This window comes from Eubalaena glacialis, chromosome 8 (genome assembly GCF_028564815.1).
Source record: "Eubalaena glacialis isolate mEubGla1 chromosome 8, mEubGla1.1.hap2.+ XY, whole genome shotgun sequence".
In the NCBI taxonomy this organism is placed as follows: Eukaryota; Metazoa; Chordata; class Mammalia; order Artiodactyla; family Balaenidae; genus Eubalaena; species Eubalaena glacialis.
The window spans coordinates 25,934,036-25,947,623 of NC_083723.1; the positions used below are offsets into that span (position 1 = coordinate 25,934,036).

Genomic DNA, 13,588 nt, shown 5'->3' on the forward strand with positions numbered 1-13,588 from the left:
TCTAATTATAATATAAGCTCAAGGATAACAAGGATTTGTCTTATAAACAGCTCTATTTCTAGCACCTGGATCAGGGCCTCACACTTAGTATATGTTCAGTGAGTGTTTCTGGAAGGAAGGCTAGATTAAAGATTTTAAACTGTTAATTTTCAAAAAAAAAAGTTTATTCAGTGCTTTAAACCAGTTGAGGAGCTGACTTGTCATACACTCAATAAACTGGGCATGCAGTCATCTGCCTTTTAATTAATCTTAAATAACAAGCAACAGGTTGATTAAATGGTGGATTTGATGATTATGTAGAAATAATCTCGTCAGAATTACATTTTAATATATTGTGACTGCAGAGAACACATACATCATGTTGTAACATTACAGTAATAATTGCAGATAACAGACACAGGATGTTTTTTTTTTTTTTAATTTTATTTTATTTATTTATTTATGGCTGTGTTGGGTCTTCGTTTCTGTGCGAGGGCTTTCTCCAGTTGCGGCGAGCGGGGGCCACTCTTCATCGCGGTGCGCGGGCCTCTCACTATCGCGGCCTCTCTTCTTGCAGAGCACAGGCTCCAGACGCGCAGGCTCAGTAGTTGTGGCTCACGGGCCCAGCTGCTGCACGGCATGTGGGATCTTCCCAGACCAGGGCTCGAACCCGTGTTCCCTGCATTGGCAGGCAGATTCTCAACCACTGCGCCATCAGGGAAGCCCTGAAAGAATTTTTTTAAACAGCAGAGATAGTCCCCTTTCCCTAGCTTCAGAGGTGAGAGTGTTTGAGGACAGAGATGCAGATGGCTGTTTCCACCCCCATCTCGTGGAGAAGTCCATCTATGGTTAAGATAATGAAGATGACTCACGGGAAGAAATAGAAACCAGGGATAGACAAAATCTTACAGACATTTGTTGCCTGGTTTGAACTGGTCTGACTTTGGAGCTGTCTAGTCTGAGGTTTGGTGGTTTAGTTTTTCTTTCAGTTCTCTGTGCTACCACAATATATGTCCAATACGTTACTTATTATTGATTAAGTTGTTACAAATTGATTTCTGTCTTTTGTAACTAAGAGTTCTGACCAACATCATTATTCGTAACAGAAGACTTATTTTTTGAAAATTCGTTTGATTGAACCCTTTGAAATTTTATGATGCTGTTAAAGAAAATGGAGATAAATTAGTACTTGGAATTTGCCTCAGTGCATTATACGAACAAATTTAAAAATAGCATATATCACAAGATACCATTTGGGCTGGGGGCTGAGAGTATTGGGGGGCAGGGGAACTTTATAATTACATATTGAATTTTTTGTTCATTTACAATAAATATTCATTATGCTTATATTTTTTTAATATAATAAGAAATGTAGAATTATTTAAAAAGTAAAAAATAAAAGCAAGAAGAACCTGTTTACCAATTTAAGGCAATTCAGCCTAGACTGAGAATACTATGGCTGTGTCTATACTACTAAGCCATGTTATGTATATTTTTTAGGCTAAATTTTTGTCTTTAAACTGGTAGTATAATGGCAACCTGATTTTGACAATTTTTTGATTGCTACAAGCCACCAGCCATGATAAGGCAACTCCATAGACATAAATCATGTTTCTAAGATCATGTCACAAACTTTATTCAAGTTGTTTTATGTATTACTATACTGTAAGCATTTAACAAAAGATATATAGCCAAAAGAAAAAAATCTTTCTATAAATAGTTGAGAGAGGAAACACAGAACTAGGGTTACACATAGATTATTTTGTGTGGAGACAAATTTTGGACCAATATTCTTTAACTGTATTATTATAGGCAAAGAGTGAGGCTGTTAGCCCTGTGGCTCACGTGCTCTGTGGTTTCATAACAACTGACACAGATGCAAGAATTCCTCGGCACTCTGGGTCTGGAGTCTCACAGAAATATGATGTGACTTTCCAGCTGTTGCAATGCATTAACTTCACATAGAAAATACATGATACTTCTCACATCAAGCACTGATGTCACATGTGTGTTACTTAAACTAAGTTCTGATTCAACATTGCCGGGATCCTTTTCATCAAGTAAAGATAATGTATCATAGTGGAAAAGAGCAGGACTTTTGAGGCGTTCAAATCTGGGTTTGAAATCCTGATTCTGTTACTTATAAGCCTTGGGATTTAGGCACATTACTTAATTGTTTTAGCATGTTTTCCTAATATGAGAAATAGGTTGCTAATGTCGAACATACAGAGTTTTTGTTAATTTTAATTGTGAAGGGTTTGACACATAGTAGTGCCTCAGTTACTTATAGGCATTGTTACCATTACTCTATTCAACATCCAGCTCAGTCACACCAAAAAAACATTGTTGAATAAAAGGCTCATAATGAGTAGAGACAATTGAGGCAAAGTCTCTCGTAATATTTTTCTATGAGCAATTAATTTAACCTTCAACAAATAGAATTACTATTATTATTATTGTTGTTATTTTAAGAATACAGTTTGCTCAGACTATTAACGTGCCCTGTGTCAGTTCTAGTAGCAATATGACAGATTCATTATGACTATAATAAAAATCAGCATAAATCCTAAGCTCTCAGAGATGATGTCTATGGTGAAATTATCTGGAACTGCACACACAAAAATATTCATCCTTTCTGGAATTGATCTAAAATGAACTGACCAAATTTTGCCTATGAGATTTTATTGAAATTTATTCCAATGCATAATTTCCCCTACAGCTATAGTTAACCACTGAGAATTTACAGGGTTTAAGTATTTTGAGAATATAGCTTTTAAGAATAAGGTGACTTGAAAACAGCAAGACAACAAAAGAAATTGTTTTTTGGAGAATCAGGAAATTGTAACCCAGGTCTCTCTTGTGTGTTTACTACAATGTCATCCTAATTACATGGGTTATATGATTTTTCAACAACTTCTGCATTTGCACAGACAACAAAGCCACCAAGTATGATTTCCTTAAAGGTCCAGATAAGGGTGTAGTGTCAGTTTTCTGAGTGACAGTTGATACTAGATGACAGAACAGATAACAGGCCAATAATGGGAAAATAAAAAGTGGCAAAGAGTGGTTCTGTGCCTCCATGGGATCAGGACCAACTTCTGATTAGTTCAGTTGTATCAACTTCTGATCCTTTAAATTCAAATATTTCAGTAAATGTCCTCTATTTTTTATGTCGTAATAAGAAAATTAATGGCGATCCACAAACCATCCTGGGAGAGCTTTTGATTCATAAGTTTTACATAGCATTCAGTTCAACAACTATTTATTTACAAACTTCAACAAATATTTGTTCATTCTGCACTAGGCCTCTGCATCCCTGAACAGATCTTCCAGAAATGAACTTGCCCTTTTGCTTCCTTTAATAAACTGAGAGAACTATTTCCACAAGAGTTTTCTGGATAATGGATATCAGCAAAAATATACATAGAGTATTCAGAATCCCAGTATTTTCTGGCTATGATACATTAGTATCTTACCTAAAAAGCATATTTTAAAAATGAATCGTACCATGTGATAACTTAGGAAAATACAAGGTTAATAGTCTCATCTTCTATAAAAATAATAACAAGAGCAGCAAAATCTAGACTTGTTCAGGATTTAGGTATAAATTGTGAAAACAAGCTAGAAGGAAATAGAATTAAAGCAAATCTGCATTCTAGCAGTTGACCACACAAAAACTGAATGTATCAGAAGCCTTAGAAATGATCATCATTTAGTACCCTGCAATTCTGCTTCAAGGAATTTATTCTAAGTGAGTTATCAACGATAAGTGTATATAAAATTTTATATAGAGATGTTTTTATTTTTAGCTAATATAAATCTGCTTGCAATAACAAAACCTAGAACTCTAGGTCTAATAATAGAATGACTAAATTTCATTTGTTATAGACAAAAAGGGGATAATACATTTTCAAAGAACTTTTAGGAGATGAGATAATGCTAATGGTATAATGTTAAGTGAAAATTTGACACACTGTGCAGTCCATTGATGAAAAGCAACAAAAGAAAAAAAAATATTAATAATTACTTTGGAGTGGTGGACTTAGGATTATTGTTCTCTTCCCTTTTTATATTTTTAATTTTTAAAAGTCATATAGTAATTTCAGATTTAAATAAAAATAACCATCATAAAACTGAATAATATAAACATATGCCATATATAATATAGGAATATGACTGTATGTCTAGCTTCCTTCCATGTATGGGAGGAAGATGCTCTACATTTCTGTCTTTTTCGTCCAGTTCATATTAGCGTTTTTAATCTAATCCATCCAAAAAGAGTTTATTCATAGTAAAACAAATCCAAACAAAAACAACTAAGGTAACTATAAGTGCCCATTAAATGAATAATGAGATTAATGAGGTTTGCACATGACAGCTTTCACTGAGGAAACTAACATACAGCACATATTTTTCTTTCGATTCTCATATATGATTATTTTCTGAAAATAAAGAGTTGGACAATGGTAGTGTTTAAGGGATAGTTTTTGAATATTAAAAAAAGAAGAAGAACCTTAGGCAGGACAATATTCCCTTTAATGGAAATAACACAGGATTTTGCATGCTGGCTTCCTCATAAACATCCACTTGCCTTCCTGGGTAAAATAATGTTTGGTCCTCCAGTTTGAAGCAAGCTATCTTGTTGACAATACAAAACTATGGGACTATAGTATAAAATCTAAATCTTTTCTAAACTTTTATTTTATATTGGAATATAGTTGATTTACAATGTTGTGTTAGTTTCAGGTGTACAGCAAAGTGATTCAGTTATACGTATACATGTAATCTATTCTTTTAAAAATTCTTTTCCCACTTAGGTTATTACAGAATATTTAGCAGAGTTCCCTATGCTATACAGTAGGTCCTTATTGGTTATCTATTTAAAATATAGTAGTGTATATATGTCAATCCCAAACTCCCAGTTGATCCCTCCCCCCATCCTTTCCCCTTTGGTAACCGTAAGTTGGTTTTCTAAGTCTGTGAGTCTGTTTCTGTTTTTTAGATAAGTTCATTTGTATCATTTTTTTTTTAGGTTCTGCATATAAGCAATATCATAGTCTTTCTCTGTCTGACTGACTTAGTATGATAAGTAAGGTAACATAAGATAGGTCCATCCATGCTGCTGCAAATGGTGTAATTTCATTCTTTTTAATGGCTGAGTAATATTCCCTTGTGTATATGTACCACATCTTCTTTATCCATTCCTCTGTCAATGGACATTTAGGTTGCTTCCATGTTTTGGCTATTGTAAACAGCGCTGCAATGAACATTGTGGTGCATGTATAATTTCGAAGTATGGTTTTCTCCAGATATTGGCCCAGGAGTGGGATTGCTGGATCATATGGTAGCTCTAATTTTTAGTTTTTTAAGGAACCTTCATCCTGTTCTCCATAGTGGCTGTACCAATTTACATTCCCACCAACAGTGTACGAGGGTTTCCTTTTAACCACATCCTCTCCAGCATTTATTGTTTGTAGACATTTTGATGATGGCCATTCTGACCAGTGTGAGGTGACATCTCATTGTTAGTTTGATTTGCATTTCTCTAATAATTAGCAATGTTGAGCATCTTTTCATATGATTTTGGAACATCTGTATGTCTTCTTTGGAGAAATGTGTATTTAGGTCTTCTGCCTATATTTTGATTGGGTTGGGGTTTTTTTTTTGATATTGATATGTTTTGGAGATTAATCCCTTATCATTGGCATCGTTTGAAAATATTTTCTCCCATTTTGTGGGCTGTCTTTTCATTTTGTAAACCCATGCACCTATGGTCAATTAATCTATGACAAAGGAGGCAAGACTCTACAATGAAGAAAAGCTGTCTCTTCAATAAGTGGTGCTAGGAAAACTGGACAGCTACATGTATAGGAATGAAATTAGAATATTCTTTAACACCATACACAAAAATAAACTCAAAATGGATTAAAGAACTAAATGTAAGACCTGATTCTATAAAACTCTTAGAGGAAAACATAGGAAGAACACTCTTTGACATAAATTGAAGCAGTATCTTTTTCTATCAGTCTCCTAGAGTAATGGAAGTAAAAACAAACAAATGGGACCTAATTAAACTCAAAAGCGTTTGCACAGTAAAATTTAAGTCTTTTCTGTTTAAAATATCTTCCCTTACTCTGAGAGTCTATTCTGTCCAGTTGTTTACACACTAACCAGATCTTCAGTCACCATATAATGACCGATTTATATTTATTCATTTACAAACACATTGTACTGATAGCATATTTAAACCTTATTTATTTTTTTAATTGAGGTAAACTTGGTATATGACATTATGTAAGTTTCCGGTGCTGACGTTATGATTCGACATCTGTGTTCATTACAAAGTGATCATCACCAAAAGTCTACTTACCATACATCACCATACACTCAACCCCCCTAAATCATTTTTAAAGGGAACTTCAAGACTAATGCCATCTTTTGATAGTTTAATATATGCCATAATATATGATACAACATAAGTGATAAATATTATAGAAGTTTTACCAGTTAATGGCCTACATTAAAAATAAGACAATAGGGTATTACCAGGTGTGTGTGTGTGTGTGTTTCCTACTCTCATAATAAACATGAGTTTCTGCCATTAGTATCTAATTTCCTTTAATCTGCTATGAGGTAATAAAGACAATAACACCTATTAATGTAGCTTTTATTATGAAAATAAGTAGTGGATTATTTGGGGGGGACTGCAATAATATAGAAAAGTGGAAAAATAAGAATCGGGGATGGGAAAAAAAATGAAAGGTAAAAATAAGTCATCCATCAAGAGACTATTAAGATAATATGACTGGCTTTCAGAAATTCAAACATAGCATAGTAGAAAAAAGAGCGCAGGCTTGATTCCAGTTCATACTCTATCCCTTCCTAACAGTTTGGATGTGGGAAAAATAATAGCTACCCTTCAGTGAGGAGTTACCCTCTCAGGTGCCATAAATTTATTTTTCCTAATCATCAAAAATAGTTGAAAGAAATTATCAGTGCCTGGCATAGAGTAGGTACTTAATAAATATTTAAAACTAATAATAATAAATACTTATGTAGGTTAGAATAGAAAGTCTCATGTGACACAAAAATATCAATTTCACCTGCCAAGTCAAACATGAACGAATGTGTTTTATACAAGTGTGTTTAAAATAGTCAGTAACATTTTAAATGTTCTCTTCAGCTCTAAAAATTGTCTTGTCTTTCTTGTGGAATTTTTTGGACTTGAGCAGTTCTAGTAACATTATTATGGCCTGTCCGCATTTCACTTTCTCCCCAGGTTAAGAGGATATGATTACACCTCTCTCTCAACCGTAGATTTCCTTTGCACTTGGTCATTTTATAAATTCTCCATCTTCACAACTCTCACAACAACTACTTTTTACAATCTAGTTCTTATACCACAGCTTAGAAACAGGAAAACAGGATCAAGTATAAGCTGACCACTGAAACAATTTTCATTATTAAAAACCCAACATTTATTGGAAATTATCTGTGTTACCAAAGATAGCCACAAAGATGATACTCATACTAACCACAGCATGTTGAAAGACTTTTCTTTAGTGTTGCACATTTTCTCATATGCATGGTCCACAGAAGCAGATAAGTCCATATTTTATCTATAAACCTATAGGTAAGATATGTACTTTCAAATTTTATCTATAGCTTTAAAGGGAGAGAAGTTTCTATTTTGATGCCACCATTTTGTTTCACATCATCAAGACTGTTGACAGCACAGCTCCCACTGTCATGCTTGTTATCCTGGTCCTGGCTTACCTACAGTCTTCCAACTTTTCTCACTCAGTGACACCAATTTGCAGTTCTTATGGAAGTGTTGTTTTTCCAGCACAAAATACAGCCACCCTCTGATAGGCTTGATATGGCCATTATTTCTCCAACCTGCTCTTGGGGGAAGCTCCACAGAGGTGGCCTTTATATGGCTCTTCAGATTTCTTATAAGCAGTATTTACATTCATATATAGTGATATTCCTCATGTTTTCCTTCCATGTGACTTTTGCTCAATGCTCTTCATTTTCTTGGTATATTTGGTCATACCAAATTTTTCACAGCTTCCCTCAAGTGTCTTTTTCACTATCATAGTCATGGGCTACCAAATCCAGCCTGGAGAAGAGGTCAGCCAATATGAAGTAAAGGATCATTGATTCTGAAACGTAAATCTAGGACTGTAGAGAAAGCTCTGGTTATATCAATAAATCTCTTCCCAATAAATAATTTATTCCTACTTGATTGATGAGGAAATTGACGTGCAGAAATGTTAAGAAATGAGTCTACACTTACTTGAAAAGCAGAAGCAGCACCGTGACCCATTGCCTGACCTTAACTGATTTTAAAGGCTCTGCTGTTGGTAATCAGCAACTACCATCATCAACCACATGACATTCTTGCTTTCTTATACCTGATCCTGAGTCTGGGGCAGATGCTAATGGATCACAGCACCTTTTCCAGCTGAATCTGAACTTAACCTCTTAATCTTTCCCAAAAGAACTTTGCACACAGGCACTAGCAGTTGGCTTTAGTTAGCAGTCAAACACAAAGCTATTTTCTGTCACAAAGTTAGAATACATTTAGGTCTTTGTTTACTTATCTGCAGAATGGGAACTTTGGACTAGAAAATCTCTGAAGGTTTTGCCACACTGAAATTTATATGAAGATCACCAATCTATATATTCCCAGAAAATACATAACTTAGGAATTCCTGGGTATTTTCCATTGAAAATATATTTGAAATTCAGTATGTTTACAGTAGAAAAGTAGTGTTACCCATGAACTTACATTCATTTTGCAACCTTCAAATATTTTTCCTCAGGGTGGAAATTTCTCATGCTTGATCACAGCTCAAAGATAATTTAGTCCTGGAAAATACACACACCATATCTTTATTCATCTAGAAGTCCTACCCTGTATGTGAAGAAAAAGAAAAAAAAAATGAAGAGCCCCACACAGTTGAAATATTCCATGTGTCTGGTCTTTACTGAGGCATATTCTCCTGAGAATAACCATTTGAAATATGTTTTACAAATTGAAATTTTAATGGACTATATGTAGTATGAGGTCAGGAGAAATTCTTTGGTTATTTCTTTGAAGTTTAATGTTTTAAAAATAATGCCAATACAGATTTAGGAATCTTTCAAAAGTACATAACTGTGGTTTAGTCTTGCTTTTTAACCTAGAGGTATAATCTTTTTTCCCTCTTGAAAGACACCAGCAAAGCACTGCCGTGAGAAATCTCTCCCTTTCCCAACCCCTTGCCTTTTGGCCAAAATTATGCTCACATCTGTCCAGAGTGGAGGAAGTCCCAGCCACCACATGCCAGTCTTTGTGCTTTCAGCCTGCAGCCCAGGAAATTACTACCTGTGTGGGCAGATCCTCAGTCCTTAAATGTGAGGTCCCACTAAACTGAGGACTCAGCAAGAATAAAGAGGGGGGAGCAGAGGATGGGCGCAAGGTAGAGGGGGAGAGAGAGAGACAGAAGAGGAAAGAAGGAAATCTCTGCCTCTTCCACCGAAATACTCACCATCATTTAGGGTTTCATAGCCAGAGTTACACACAGAGTAGAGAGCCAGAAATATATGTTCCCTTATAAGTGGAAACTAAACAAAACACATAGAACACCCTTAATGACGTTTAAGAATATTTTTATAATAATAAAAATAACAATACATTCACCAAGTGAAAACTCTGTGCCAGAGTTTACTCATTTACTCATCACCTCAACTCTGTTTACTACAGATTATTATCTCTGTTTTATAGATGGAGAAATTGAGGCACAGAGAAGCTGAATAAATTGTCCAGAGGTCCGGGACTGAAGTAGTGGTGCTGGGATTTGACTCATGAGTCTCCGACTCCCACAAACTAGAACACTGACCTGTGCTGTCCCATCACTAGATTTATGCATAAGACCTATGCATCTTTCTTAGAGCCTTCATAGCACCCCAGATAATATAGTGTTGTAATTACTTTTTTAGTTCTTAATAAGAAGAGAATATGGGGTGGGGGGGGGAATCTGCTCCTTTGGGGGACCATCATTTCCACAGTCTTCAACCCGTAGCAAATGCTATTTTAGAAATTCCCTATGTCATTCTCTCCTCTGTGACACCCCGAGACTACCCCCTCTATAACCCAATGGGGTGCCACAAAACTCAGTCAACCTCTTTCATTCTGTCACTCTTTTACACACCTAATCAGATGATTTACTATAGTATGTGGCAGGGCAGTGATACAGAATCTGGAAATTCTCTTCCTTAAGGGCCCTGCAATGCCCAACATCCCATAGTGTATTGATGGCTGTGTTCCGTGGGAATAAGAGCTACAGATATACAGATAACACTTAATCACTGCATGTCATTGTTAGTGTTATGCCTAGAAAACACCCCTTCCAATTTAGTGTTCCGTTAGACATAACAAAATTCTTTGAGGAATGTAAAAGCAATATTGTGTGGTAATCCAAGTTGGCATTAATATATTTAATATATGCTCAACTTAAAGAGGCAGGATGTATAAATAAGATGTTTTCTCATTTTGCATATGCAGCACTTAATGTTTTAACTCTAGTTTAAATATCTGAACAATCAGCAATAAACAGTAGCCTCAGAGGTGTCTAAAAGAGTGAATTTGTCTATCTCAATCATCTTTGAATTTCTCCTCCTCCCTTCCCTACACTGGAAGTGTTCAAGCAGAGGATGGTGGCCTATCTTCCAGGGCAAGAGTAGAGAGAATACTTATATTAACAGAGTTTGAGTGAGATAGTTCAAGAGCCCATCCTGTTATTATCATTTATGATTCTGGGATATTGTACTGTATTGCTATATTAGGAATAAAAAAAAGCATATAAATCTTAATTACGAGTTCCAAATTATTTAGAATATAATTTAAACCTAAACCAATTTCTATATGAGTGGTGATAAATTGAATTACGTTTTAAAAAAATATTCTGGCTAGATTCCCTGCAGCTAATCTATATGGTTATGCCATGTGGTTGGGAACAGGAAACACCTGTCTCTCTGCTTGCTAGCACTCACTTAACATGATCCCTGGCAAAACAGTTTTTTCAGCCCCAGTCCAATTCACCAGAGGTCATTTCAATATGGACTATTTCAACTTGTATTACAAACCATCAGTGTTTAACAATTTTGAAGCACTTTCTGGATATGAATCATTATATAGTCACCAGAGGTTTTTAAACTATTGTCCTGAGGTCCTCTGAAAGAGATCATTTGCAAATTTCAAATTCATTGGGATTTCAATACATAAAATACCTTATTTTTACATTTTTATTGTCATAGAGAGACTATATCTCACCTTGCAAAATGAAATGTGTATTTCTAGTTCTCTGTTTTTAAAAAGCATAATAAATAAAATCTATTGTAAGAGTTTCAAATGTCAGTGCAATATATTTGCGTTAGGGCATTTAGTTTCTTTTTTACTTTTTACAGTGCTTGAGAACAGAATCCTCATATTTAATATCCCACTCAAGTTCTGGCTTTGAATTTTGCAATGCAAAGTTTGACAGTTACCACCAATACAGATGCTTCAGATATGCTAACAATTTCAGCTCTGGGAATGAATATCTAGACTTTTTTTTTTTTTTTTTTTAACATTTCCATGGTTTCATAATTGGCAGTCTGCCTAGGTTGACCAAGAAAACAATGAGTTTGGGCAATTGCTTTACCATTCCCTCTGGCTGTGAGTATACTCATTTCCAAAAGAAGGGGATTAGAATAAATAGACTAGACTTGTTTTTTCTCCAACTTGGAAGGGTTAAGAGGCAAATACTGACTGACAGATAGCAAATTGCAGAATATATGTTATAAAAAACGATCCCCAATTATTGTGCTATTTAGTCAATCATCCTGTAGAACTATTGGTTGCTTAGCAGAGCTGTTTTCCCTGATGTAACTGCTCTCTTCTCCTGTGCACCCGACAAAACTATCTGATAACCCAAGTAAATACTATGTAGGTCTGGCTCTGAGTTATTATGACACTATGTTCCTTACCCCTTAAATTATAAACTGCCCTATATCATGTTTTACAACCTGTTTGGTTAAAAAGTCAGTATGACAAACAGCAACATAACAGCATGCGTCTTCAGTGAAAACAAAAATAAATTTTACACATAGATTAAAATTTGGCAGCCTACCTGTGAATGGTTTATGGTCCATCAACTTGCCTTTGTATACAGGTGAAGCACTAACTGATTAAACCTGGATCAAGTAGTCAGGCGATCAGGCAAAAACCAAGACCAATGGTTGATGAGGTAGGTAGAATTAGGAAAGGTGGCAGATTGCCACCACTTTGTAAAACCACCTAGCCCCATGCCATCCCCACCCTCCAGAACCTAGAGAATTTTTTGAGCAGTCAACTGTTCCAATAATGAGGTTAGTCCATGGAAAATGGGGAGTTGGAGGGTACCAGCCACAATGTGTCAAAAACAGTTGCCAGGCATGAGTTCTCTGGGCAAAAGTCATGCCTATACGTGTAGAAATAGGCAGCCATATGTCAACTTTTTTTCAGGAATCTGTCTCTCTCAGTGGAGATGTCTCTCCAGACCCAGGGAATTCTCTGCCAGCTCTAAATTTATTGCATAGTTTTAAGAACTATATTACACTTTGGGAGTCATATCATTACCAAGGGAACTGTAATTCTGACCAAAGATAGCTCAGGACAACAAGAGCAAGGCTTTTTCCTTATGTCAAGTATTTACCAATTTACATGGAAATACCTCAATATTGAAACAAATTTTTAAACTACCCCATGCTTTATTATTCCAATCTAGAAATAAAAAAGGAAGCTGTAGGACAATAATATAATCCCTTATTGTATAAAAATCAAAATAGAGGCCAAGGACCTACCTTTTCCTCCAAGCCAATGACCCACACAGATCTTAGCAAAACTCATAAAAGTCCATTTCCTGAAATACTCACTTAAGCTGTAAATGAAGTTTCCTTGTCAGGATGACACAGCACATTGTAGCCAATCAGCAATGGCCTAAGTAAACTGCTTGTCCAAACCAATGAGAATTAAGCTCTATGAACTTCCTCTTTTATGCTCCATAAGCCTTACTGTAACCCTGAAACAAACTTCTTACCACTTTTGGTTTTGAAGCCTCCTTGTTCAAGAACAATTTGTTTCTCACCCAGTAAAATATCCGTATCAAGTAAAACCCTGAATTTTCTTTTGACACCATTTACACATAAAAATCTTAATTTGAGGAAAAGAAGGGGGAAAAGTGAGAAAGAGTGAGGAAGACAACACATTTTATAGGACAATTTGGATGGGATAAAAATAAAATTTTGACTCTGATTTGTCTCCAGTCAGCCTGAACAACTTGAGCCATCTCCCTGAGCAGAGATTTAGTGAGATTCTCCTGCTGTTTAACATTCTCTAACCACAGGATAATTATGAAGACACAGAAATAGTTAGCTTATAATTGTTATCCCTCCCAAAAGATTTTAGGAAGGTATTTTTTAGGAACATAGTGGTCCTAAGTAAAAAAATTTCAAAAGAAGATTTGATGACAAAGATTCAACTAAAATTTCACTCCCCTACCACCCGAATCCTAAGCTCTTCTCTCGGCTTCTACCACCTCTC

At 35.4% G+C, this 13,588-nt stretch overlaps 1 long non-coding RNA gene across 1 annotated transcript; it reads right to left on the minus strand.

Annotated features, from left to right (window-relative positions):
* Positions 1-517: 517 nt before the first annotated feature.
* On the minus strand, positions 518-12,901 carry LOC133096461 (uncharacterized). Its single transcript, XR_009701780.1, has 3 exons — positions 12,850-12,901; positions 8,774-8,853; positions 518-658 (listed from the first exon to the last, which is right to left on the minus strand). It is a non-coding gene; the product is annotated as an uncharacterized LOC133096461 (long non-coding RNA).
* Positions 12,902-13,588: the final 687 nt, after the last annotated feature.